Source organism: Sciurus vulgaris (assembly GCF_902686455.1).
Source record: "Sciurus vulgaris genome assembly, chromosome: 16".
NCBI classification, from domain to species: domain Eukaryota; kingdom Metazoa; phylum Chordata; class Mammalia; order Rodentia; family Sciuridae; genus Sciurus; species Sciurus vulgaris.
Window position 1 is genome coordinate 28,085,543 of NC_136477.1, and position 11,895 is coordinate 28,097,437.

An 11,895-nucleotide genomic window follows, 5' to 3' on the forward strand; every position below is an offset into this window, starting at 1 on the left:
GCAATGCGAAGAAAGAGCCTACAGAGTGGGAGAATATCTTTGCCAATCATACTTCAGATAGAGCGCTAATCTCCAGAATCTATAAAGAACTCAAAAAACTCTACACGAAGAATACAAATAACCCAATCAACAAATGGGCTAAGGAAATAAATAGACACTTCACAGAAGAAGATCTACAGGCAATCAACAAACATATGGAAAAATGTTCAACATCTCTAGTAATAAGAGAAATGCAAATCAAAACTACCCTAAGATTCCATCTCACCCCAATTAGAATGGCGATTATCAAGAATACAAGCAACAACAGGTGTTGGCGAGGATGTGGGGAGAAAGGTACACTCTTACATTGCTGGTGGGGCTGCAAATTAGTGCAGCCACTCTGGAAAGCAGTGTGGAGATTCCTTAGAAAACTTGGAATGGACCCGCCATTTGACCCAGCTATCCCACTCCTTGGCCTATACCCAAAGGACTTAAAATCAGCATACTACAGAGACACAGCCACATCAATGTTCATAGCTGCTCAATTCACAATAGCCAGACTGTGGAACCAACCTAGATGCCCTTCAATTGATGAGTGGATAAAGAAACTGTGGTATATATATACAATGGAATATTACTCAGCCATAAAGAATGATAAAATTATGGCATTTGCCGGCAAATGGATGAAATTGGAGAATATCATGCTAAGTGAGATAAGCCAATCTCAAAAAGCCAAGGGACGAATGATATCGCTAATAAGTGGAGGATGACACATAATGGGGGGGAGGGAAGGGTTAGTGTTAGGGTTAAGGTTAGGGTTAGGGAGGGGGGCAAGTATGGAGGAAGGAAGGACTGTATAGAGGGTAAAGAGGGGTGGGAGGGGTGGGGGGAAGGGAAAAAATAACAGAATGAATCAAACAACATTACTCTATGTAAATTTATGATTACACAAATGGTATGCCTTTGTGCCATGTACAAACAGAGAAACAACATGTATCCCATTTGTTTACAATAAAAAAATAAAAATTAAAAAAAAAAAAAAAATAACAATGACTTCTCATCAACCATGCAAGAGGAGAGACTAAATCATTTATTCTGTTTGTAGAAGATGGGATTACAAAATTTGTGTCAAGTGAGAAGGCAACCAAAAAATAGACATAAAATATAGGAAAATCTACTATATCTTGATGAGTATTTTTTTTTTAAGTATATCTTCATCTTTCTTAATGAGACAGTGGCTGGATGAGACAGTTCCAGCAGCAGCTGCAAATTTGTCCACAGTCCTCGGCCCTCTCCTCACGTTCAGGCAATTTTTTCTAGGTCTTATTCATTGGGTCAGGTCTTTCTCCCTTTTTTTTTTTTTTTCTTTTTTCTTTTTTTTGGGGGGGGGGTACTGGGGATCAAACCCAGGGCCTTGTGCTTACAAGGCAAGCACTCTACCGACTGAGCTATCTCCCCAGCCCCCAGGTCTTTCTCCCTTAGAGTCTGTACTCTGAGCCTCCATTGTCCCTCCCTCAATAAGAGCATCACAGGAGTGACCCACTCATCAGATTTGTTTATACAGTTGGTATATGTCTGGACACTTGAGAGTGACAGGAATTCAAGGTGCTCTTTAGGGGAGAACCCTGGAAAATTCGAATTCCCAGTGCAGATCAAAGGGAAGGTGTGTCACCTAACCACTCTTCCAGAAGTACTGCATACCCAGCTTGTGCCTGCTTAGACGCAGTGATCAGTGGTCACTGTTGGTACTCTGAATGTAAGTTTGGAGTTACTATGAGTGCTGTGGCTGATGACTTTACCTGTGGACTTCTCCTATGAACTTTGAGCACTTAGCATGTGACTAAAGAACTGAACTTTACATTTTATTTCCTTTCTGTTCATTTAAATTTAAATGGCTACATGTAGTAGCTAGTGGATACCATATTGGACAACGCTTCAGAGTTTCCCTCTCATGGATCAGGCCAAAGCTAGACTTTACCTGAGACCACAACCTTGCTCATCTCTGTCCCTTTTTCCTATCCTATTTTATTCCCTCCTGTACTGGTTTCTCCTGAAAGCACAACCTCAAGAAATCATATGCACCCTCATCCCTGTCTCTGGCTCAGCAACTAAAGAACCCACCCAAGACACTGACTTAATTCTTTTTGTGGTACTGGGGATTGAACCCAAGTCCTCATGAATGCTTAGGCAAGTGCTCTACCAGTGAGCTATCCCTTGCCTTTTTTTTTTTTTTTTTTTTTTAAAGTTTTATTTTGAGATAGGGACTCACAAAATTGCCCAGGCTGGCCCCAAATTTGTGATCCTCCTGCCTCAGCCTCCCCAATAGCCAGAGAGCTTAAACTATGAATCAAAAGTGCACATATAAATTCAATAGCACTCAGAATTTTTTTTAGCATAACCTTTAAAAGAATCCTGAGTTCATCTAGCTGACACAAGGAAATTTATTATCCTGCAGCTGGAAGCCCAAGGACAGGACAGCTCCAGGGTTGGATAATTCCATGGTTCAATAACATTTTCAAGGACCAAGTTCCTTCCCATCCTGCTGCTTTGTCACACTGGAAGACAGGCTTCATTAGGTAATATTTAAACTTAGCAATTTTTTAGCCAGGCATGGTGGCGCAGGCCTGTAAATCCTAGCTTCTTGGGAGTTTGAGGCAGGAGGAGCACGTGTTCAAGGCCAGCCTGGGAAAGTTTGCAAGATCCTGTCTCGAAATTTTAAGAAAAATAAAATTATAAGGACTGGGGATATAACTCAGTGATGGAATGTCCCTGGGTTCAATTCCCAGCACCGAAATAAATAAGTAAATAAATAAACAAACAAACAGTAATTTTTTTTTTTTTTTTTAATTTTTAGGGGAAGTGCTGTGACTGGGTGTGGTGGTGCATGCTGCTGACCCCAGCTACTGGGGAAGCTGAGGCAGGAAGATCAAAGTTCCAGGTCTGAGTGGGCAATTTAGTGAGGTCTAGTCTCAACAAAGAAGGGGAGGGGTGCATTGTAGCTCAGTGGTAGAGGATTTTCCTAACATGTGCAAGGCTCAATCCTAGTACAAGAAGGAGGAGAAGGAGGAGGGGGAGAAGGAGAGGGACAGGGAGGAGAAGCACTTTAGATTCAGTTCCAGTTTGGGGGGGATGGCTTCCCCATCACGGCTACAAGATGCCTGACTGCCACTAGGGCCAGCCTTCACATCTGGTTGCAGTTATGTCTAGAAGAAGAAAAGACCATCTTTTCCTGTGAGTCTTTATTAGAAGCAAGACAATCTTTCCTGGAATCCCCCTGCAGATTTCGGTTTTATTGGTCAGAATGACATCACACGGCCATGTCTACACCAATCTATGCAAAGGGAAATGGGAAAACCACGACTGCTAGAGAGCAATGGGGACCTGCCTGCTGGGCCTGTGGCCAGCCTTTCCTGCAGGTAGCTGGCGAAGAAGGGTGGATACCCAAACACAGCATAGGTCTGTGAACAGGATAGGGAGTTGGATAAACAGTATCAATTACAGGTTTCTTTAAGACAGCTTCTGCTACCGCATGTTCTCAGAAAACCTTTTAGAAGGTTAGTTATTATGCAGGTTCTAAGACCTTAGGCACTGTCTGATACATGTACGACCTTAAAAGATATTTGTTGGAAAGACTTCTTACACCCTCTGATGGTTTTTCTACCCATTAATCACTAACTTAAGCTGAAAACTAAAGATTCCCTGTCAATACCTTCATTTCCAGTCTCACTGCAGAAGGATGCTGAATGTGACCACATTGCCACACATACACCTCTTTGCTCTAACACTCTCAGTGATGTTAAGATGACAAGAGTGCCTATCAGTCCTACATAGCATGCATTATTAATATGGCTTTCAGCTTCACTGGCTGAACCACCTTTCCTGTTACAGCACTTCATGAAAAATAAATGAGCATGAAAATGGTTTCCTCTTTGTGGAGTAAAATGTCAAAAAGCCATAGAAGAAGACGTGAGCATGACATTTGTGGGAAGTGACATATGGGACCATTTTTTTAACGCAATAAAAGATCTCAGGGGTGATTTTAGCATCTGGAAAGCAGCTGGCACCAGTAGGAAAGACTAGTATTTTGTGTTCTGGACTCTAATTGGAGCTTGATAGAATGCTCACTCCTCAATTAACTAACATCAGCCATCAGGGCAGAAAGCCTGGGAAGCTGCAGACATTATGCCAAGTGAGGAACTTGTTGCTAGAGAAACCAAACAGTGATCAGTTAGTTTATTGCTAATGAATAATTTGACTCTTTTTGTAAATTGCCTGTTTAACATTCCTGGATGTTTAGATTTCTTTTTCAAATAAGTAATATTTCAAATTTTATATGTTCAAAATAAAATGTTTGATGGTATAAGCATCTTTGCTTGTGTTCCTGTATTAGTTTCTCACAATTCCTTGTTACTCCTTCACTTCTGCTCCCTGGATCACCTCCCTAATATACTACTTGTACCACTAAAACAGGGGGCATAAAAGGAACAAAGATTCCTCAAACTATCATTAGAAAATTTGCAAAGAAAGTATGAGTATAGTATACATACAGCACAGTCGACATCTATTTTGAGGGTTAGCCGTGATTAAAGGTGCACAAGAAACTGATAACACAATTTACCACTGGGGAAAGGAACTAGCAATGCGGGGGGGAGTTACTTTTCACCATGACCTTTTGTAATTTGAATGTTTCAGCCTAGTTAGAAAATAATTACCTCTTTTTAAATTATTATTATTAATTTGGTATTGGGGAATGAGCTAAGAGACACTTTACTACTGAGTTACATCCCCAGTCTTTTTTATATTTTGTCCTTCACAGTGTTACTGAGGCTGGCCCCAAACTTATGATCCTGCTGGCCTTAAATTTGCTATTCTCCTGCTTCAACCTCCCAAGTTGCTGGGATTACAGGCATGTGCCACTCTGCCTGGTATTTTGAAATCAAGTACCCAGTTTGAATCATCCCAGTAAGGAATTAGCCTTATGCCTACATTTGGAGGAGGGAATTTAATACCAGTTGTTCCTCATCTCTGGAATTCCTGCTTAGTAAGGAAAACACAATCATGTAAGGACCTAATGAAATTGGTGGCAGAGTAACAAAGGAGAGCAGACTCATACGCAAAGCTCTATGGTTCTAATCAGTGGTAGGGAAAAGTCGATTTCATGGTCCAGAGGTGATGAAGGCAATAGGCTTCCATCCTGGTTTCTACTGCCCCGTCTCACTACTCTCAGGTTTAGGTCTCAGAGGAGTGACCAAGAAGATGGGGGGCTGAAATTAGTAGAAAAACTAGATGATTCTTTACCTCAGCATGTATGCTGCAAGTGGTTGGTTCCCAAAGGTTGGCAGGACACACACATCTCTGGGGGGACATGAGGTGATTTTAGATGGTTCCTAGTCTTTCCTAAGTATGGTTGCCTTTCATGGTGACCCTTTTCATCCACTGCCCTTTGGGGAAAAGGGTTTTCCAGGTCTGGACAGGGATGGGAGAAACATGCTTGCTGGACTGCTCACAGTAATGGCTCCTTCTGGTGATGGGGTCCTGGGGAGAGAAGGCTGAACCCAGTATCTCAATCCGGGTCTGAGACAGGTGACCTCCCCATTCCAAGGTCCATTAGATGTGTGAAGCTGGAGCTGATGGAGGGGGAAAACACCATGTTTCCTATTTCCCCTAGTTTTAATGCTGAAAGTGATGCTGCAGTTGAATACACAGATACATTATCCAGGAGGATGGGTGGAGACAATTTATCGAAGGTAATTCTCTATGATATGCCACTCAGCCATCCATTTAAATGCGTTGAACATTGGTTGAATACATTCCCTAAATTATTTTTAGATACCTCCACACTTTCTACCAAGCTACTAGAAGGCTCAGGGCTACTGTGCTGGTATTCTTGCATTTTTTATCTGGATCACCAACACTGCCTACATTAACTATCTTCATTCCAGGTTTTCTACTTATTTCAGACTAATGTTTCTGTTAAAATGGAAATGTTAAAATGTGGCTGACTCTCTCCAGCCCTGGCCTCAGGCCAGCTGTTGGCCATTTTCAAGCAAATTCTCTCTGCGGTACTGAACGGAAGACAGCAACAGAATAGAAATCATCAGACAGAGGTAGTAAGAGCTGACATTAAGAGATGAATGGTCATCCATTGGAAAGAACACACAAGGAAGTTAAAGGTCACCCCAAAAATACACTCAACCAGGCTTCAGATGACAAAACAGAGAGTGCTGGATTAGATTCAAAGAGAACCAAGGTGACTAGAAATGAGCTGGTAATAGCAACATAAAGTTTGAAGGTAATAGAAATGCTTTTGCATTTGGTATCTCTGTGCCATACATTCTAATGAAAAATACTTGGCATGGGAGCAATTTCACGTGAGAAAACATCTTGGGGTTTGGATCATCACAACCTAAGTGATGATTAGCCCAGACTATTAATCCTGAGATAAAGAGAATGTGACTGGAATTCTACACATGAGGCTACATGTGGGTCATTTGGATTCTGGTCTGGGTAAAAGGACTGAGATGGGATAATAGAAGAATGTATGCAGATTCCCTTTTCTGGGTCCTCTTCCCCACATGCTGGTTTGGCTACTAACACAACTGAGAAATTGCCCTTGTCCAAACAGGGACCTCTTCACTCAGGATCATTTCTAGCTCTCATCACCTGCAGAGCTAATGACTGAGTGACTGAATCCCTCCCTCCACCCCACCGAAGCTGGTCTCTAGCTGAGACCACACGTCCTTGCTTAACTCTGCTACTTGCTCCACCCTGCTTCCCTAGAAGTTTCGTATAGGGATCACTCCCTAGCAAATCACTGGTCCAGCAACCCTGTCTGACTCTGGATAAGGGTTCTGGTTATATCTTACTTAAGGAGAGATGAAGCAGCTGAATGATTTAGTCTAAGGGGAAAAAAGGATTTGAGTTTATATGATAAGTAGCTTCCTTCAAATACTTAAAAAAAATTAGGACAAAATGGGTAGATAAAAAAAAAAATGGGTAGATAGGTAGAAATTAGACTAAGGAAGAATTTGGCTTAGTATCAGAAAGAACTTTCTAATAATCAAAACTTAACACCATAGGTATAGTCTTTACAAAGTAATTAGCAGTCAGTCACTGGAATTATTCACTCAGAATCCAGGGGACACTTGTGATTCTCTGGACCAAAATCAACACTCTAGTTGTTATTATTCTAAGTGGCCACAAGATGGCACCAGCAGAGACTCCCCAACCAGTGATTAGAAAATTCTAGTTGTTTTCACAGATTGATTCAGACCTTCAGCTGTTATAAAAGGTGTAGTGTCTACCCAATATTAGTCTTTATAGATTTATGGCCACAAATTTTTGAAAGTAAAAACATTTTACTGAAGTCATATTTTTTACTACTGTAAAATTAAAAGGAACCTCGGAAGTAGAAAGAAATGAATTTACTGTGTATGTAAAGTTCATCCTGAATTAGAGTAAAAAAATTTTTTAATATGTTGGTCAGGGTGCTTCTTCCATCTGATTACATAGGTTTCCAGGTCCCAACTAATGTGTACTCTGTCTTCCAATGGAGGGAGTCTGTGTTTAAAATAGCTTCAAGAATGCATCTGTATGATAGGTCTTAGCCTATGCTCGTTTAAGGTTCTCACAGGAAAAAAGTTATCCATACTGGTAAACTTCTTTATGAACCAACTTCAAAGTCTACATAAGATGTCCCAGCACTGAGAGGCTGAGGAACAACTCTATTGGGAACACCAACGTACCTGTGATTTCATGAAAAAGAATAATTTATATCAGAGCTCTGTTTGCAACCATGAGGCCAATTAATCCTACCAAGCCTCACTGCCCAGTCATGTTTGGCCCCAATCTGTGGTAGCCAATTGCCAAGATGGCCGCCCAACAACTCTTTTCTCCTGGTATTTATTCTCTTGTAATGTTCTTGCCATACTGGTCTATGTGACTAATAGAATATATAGAAGAAATGACATATGTTCACCAAGACTAGGTAATCTCTTGGATCATCTATGCTAGAGGAGACCAGCTGCCATATTTTAAAGATGCTCAAGCAGCCCTATGTAGAGGTCAATGTGGTGAAGAACTGACAACATTCCTGTCAACATCCCTCAGTGACTTGTCAGCCACATATGTGAGCCATCTTGGAAACAGGTCCTCTAGCTCCAGTCAAGCCTTCAGATGACTACAGTTGAATGGATATAACTCAACATGACTACCACTATCTTGAGTCATAACTGCCATGACTGCCTGTAATTAACATTTGCTGGCTTTTTCCACATAGTTTCCCAACAAATCATAAATAGATAAATCCATTAGAGCCATATGTGGGGGCTTTACAAATAGGACCCTGGTTTCAGGAATGTACCTGATGCTCCAATATCATCTTAAGATAAACCAGATACATTCCAGCCAGGATGAGTTCACTTTCATCCTAACCCATAAATATGCCCTTCTTTCTCAACCAAATTGCAGGGATTCTGCTGGCCTTGCTGCCACTCTGGATCACTCTTCCATCAGTAAGTCCAGTGATAAATTGCACCCTGCAATGCTATCCTTGTCTGCTTTTCTTTTTTTGACCTCAAGGCACATTTAGGCCCGTTCTCATACGCTTGGAACAACTGAGTTCCTCTGGAACAACAGCTCTGGGCAATAATATTTTAACTGTAGTCTCATGAGAGATCCAGGTCTGAACCACCAGTGTTGCTGATTTCCTTTCCCTCAGTAGCTATACAATAATGTTTATCATTTTAAGCTACTAAATTTTGAGGTAACTTGTTATGCAACAATATGTAACTAAGACAACACACAAAAATACCAGCCTCCTTGGCCTTATCTGCTCTCTTCTCACATTCCTGTCTACACTCTGGTTGCTGTCCTCCCTTCAGGGTTTTTGCTCTGGCTCTTCTTTCTGCTTAGAATCCTCTTTGCTCATATATTCCAGGGTTGAGTCCCTGATTTTGTTCAAGTCTTTGCTCAAACATTACATTTTCAGTGATACCTTCCCTGACCACTCCATTTAAAATTGCAATACTTCCTCCCTTCTTCACACTTTGGTGTCTATTTCCCACTCTACTTTTTTCTTCTTCTCTTTTTGTAGCCCTTATAACTTTTTATCATCTCATATAATCTATTTATTTATGCTTATTTTCTTTCTCTTACTAGAATGACTATTCCATCTACGAGAGGGAGAATCTTTGTGTTTTGTTTGCTGATATAATTCAAACATTTCTTAGGATGATTCTAGACATAGCCTTTCTCCAAGGGTTCCCCTCTACCTGAATGGGACTGTTCTCCAGAATCTGAGGCCAGACGATCCCTCAAGCCCATATAACCTGGAGATGATAAGGTTGCTGAGGATACAGTTGAATATGAAAAACAATACCCTGAATTTGAGGCAGATGAGGTAGATGTGGGTTGACTGACCACTTCCCAGGTGTGTGATCTTGAGCAAGTCATCCCCTCTCAAACTGAATTGAGATTCAGTTTTATTGCTATAAGATGAAATTAGTAGTGTTTGTCTCTTCTACCTTGCAGAAGTATGGCAGGAAGCATGGCCTTTTAACTTAAATCCTTATACCTCAATGACCTAGGGAAAAGGCCCATGTTAACTTATGACGGCCTAATGTCTACCTCCAGGTTTACCAGCTGGACTTTGTGATGAAATACCAGTCTGGGGGAGGACAAGCAAGAGATCCAGCAAGTCACTAAATGAGATGGGGATTACAGTGTTCCAGACACAGGGAACTGTATCCACAAAGGTGGAGGAGGGGCAAGCATGCCTGATCAGGGACTACTGATATGGGAAACTCAGGGTTGGAGATCAACCACTTCCTAGGAAGTCCCTATTAGACCCTCTGTGGACTCCAGGACTTCTGATTCCTACACTAATACTTTCTTCATCACTCTATGTTCTCCAAGAGTGATAAATGTAATCATTTTCATAATATGGTTACATTTTCAGGCTCAGTTCCTTGGCTCACTAGATACTCCATGGACCATCACACTCCTGGTTAAGCAGCATGTATTGCATCTGCATCCAGTTTTCAAGCATCCAATCAGAACAGGAGGCAATCCCAGGTTATTGTCCCAACTCAGCCAGTCACCTGAGTTCTTGCCTCTTTCATAGTTCTCAGACCACCATTTCCTTTTATGTAATGGTAGGAGTTTATGTCTTGATGAATCTTTGCTTTCATACCTTCTTGGCTTTGTCTCAGGTTTACTACTGTGTAATTTCAGGCTAGGCCCCAGGGGCATTTCTGAACTATAATTGTGTGCTTTAAGTGGGGTTAGAAGTGCACGCAGGGATAGTCTGTGGCTTTGAATCTGCAGTTTAACTGCTAATAACAATAATGATGATAGTTGGTAATTAACAATTTGAATGAATATAATAAAATTTTATTGATTAAAATGATAACAGTAGGCATCATTTATTGCATGCTTGTTATTTCCCAGTCACTATATTAAATTAAGGTAGGGACCATTTAAGGGTAAGGAAATTGATCACATGCAGTCAGCAATGGAGCAAAATTTCAAATCCAGGCAGAATGACTCAAGAGTCCATTCTTTTATTTAATCATAGCATCCTCATATTCTCCCCTCCTCCACAACTCTCATTTTTCTTTAGTTATTGTTCCCAACTCTTTACTGTCTAAATACACTAGACAGATCTTCATAATAAGCCAGTACAAACCACTTCCTTTGTTGTCGATGAAACTTTATTTTATTTATTTATATGCAGCGCTGAGAATCAAACTCAGTGCCTCCTCACATGCTAGCCAAAAACTCTACCACGGATCTACAACCCCAACCCTCCCACCCCCAATTTTTAATGTGCGTTCTCTAAATCTCTTGGCTGTCTCCAACTCCATCTGCAGCTCTCATTCACTATGGCCCAGGAGTATATCCAACAAAGTGGGAGGAACCTCCACTCTAATGAAAGTCCATGCCCTCAGGTGGGTGGGGAAGGACTTTCTTGCTCTGGCTTCACTTCACATCTTCTGTCTGATTTCTTTTTTGGTGTGTGTGTGATTTCTTTTTTGGTGCTGAGGATTGAACCCAGGGCCTTAGTGCATGTGAGGCAAGCACTCTACCAACTGAGTTATACCCCCACCCCTCCTGTCTGACTGCTCACGCTTCTTCCCTTTAAATCTTCCCTTGCACCAAGCTGAGGCAGTTCTGGAGAGATTTTTGCTAATGATAGTCTCCTCACCTGGAATAAGCCTGCATCTTTTCCAGCTATTCACATCAGCTCATAGCCTACATTTTTCAGGACTCTTTTTTTTTCAACCAGGCAAGTTCTCAGCAACAGAAGCTGATGCTTTAAAGACCTTATTGGAATGATATGGGAAAACTCACAGAATTTACAGAATCTGAACAGGAGAGGACGCAGGGTGGTTGAGAGGAGTCCAAAGAGCAGGAGTGAATGGGACAGGATATGTGGAGGTTGAGGGGCTCAAGGTAAGTGGGAAGCCTTTTATGACCAGAATATACCTATTTCCCAGATGACAACAATGATATCAAGTTTCTGAGAGAATATGACCAAAGAATCACAGTTCAAAGTTGGCACCGCGTCAGGTTTCTCTAGATTTCCACTGTGGTCATATGTGCTTCTGGAAGACACCTCTATCGTTGACTCTCCTTTGGTGATTCTTTTCCTCTCTTATTTTCTTGTTAAGAGCCATTATGAAAAACACTGACATTCCCTCTACTAACCTGTCATTTGGGAAAGAATTTGGATAGGGATTTGGATTTGGGATATTGTGATGGGTGGTCTCAACAAACGATGTCCCTACCTGCTTAGCTGGTCATTTATTCATTCATTCATTTGAAGAATAGATAGTGAGAACCACATATCAGGCACTGCTGAGGAGGACACAGCAGTGAACCAAAGAGATCAAGTCCCTGCCCTGCTTGAGTTCA

At 41.3% G+C, this 11,895-nt stretch overlaps 1 long non-coding RNA gene across 1 annotated transcript; it reads left to right on the forward strand.

Annotated features, from left to right (window-relative positions):
- The first annotated feature begins 1,094 nt into the window (after positions 1 to 1,094).
- LOC306646663 lies at positions 1,095 to 2,203 on the forward strand. Its single transcript, XR_013759933.1, has 2 exons — positions 1,095 to 1,318; positions 1,447 to 2,203. It is a non-coding gene; the product is annotated as an uncharacterized lncRNA (long non-coding RNA).
- The last annotated feature ends 9,692 nt before the right edge of the window (positions 2,204 to 11,895 follow it).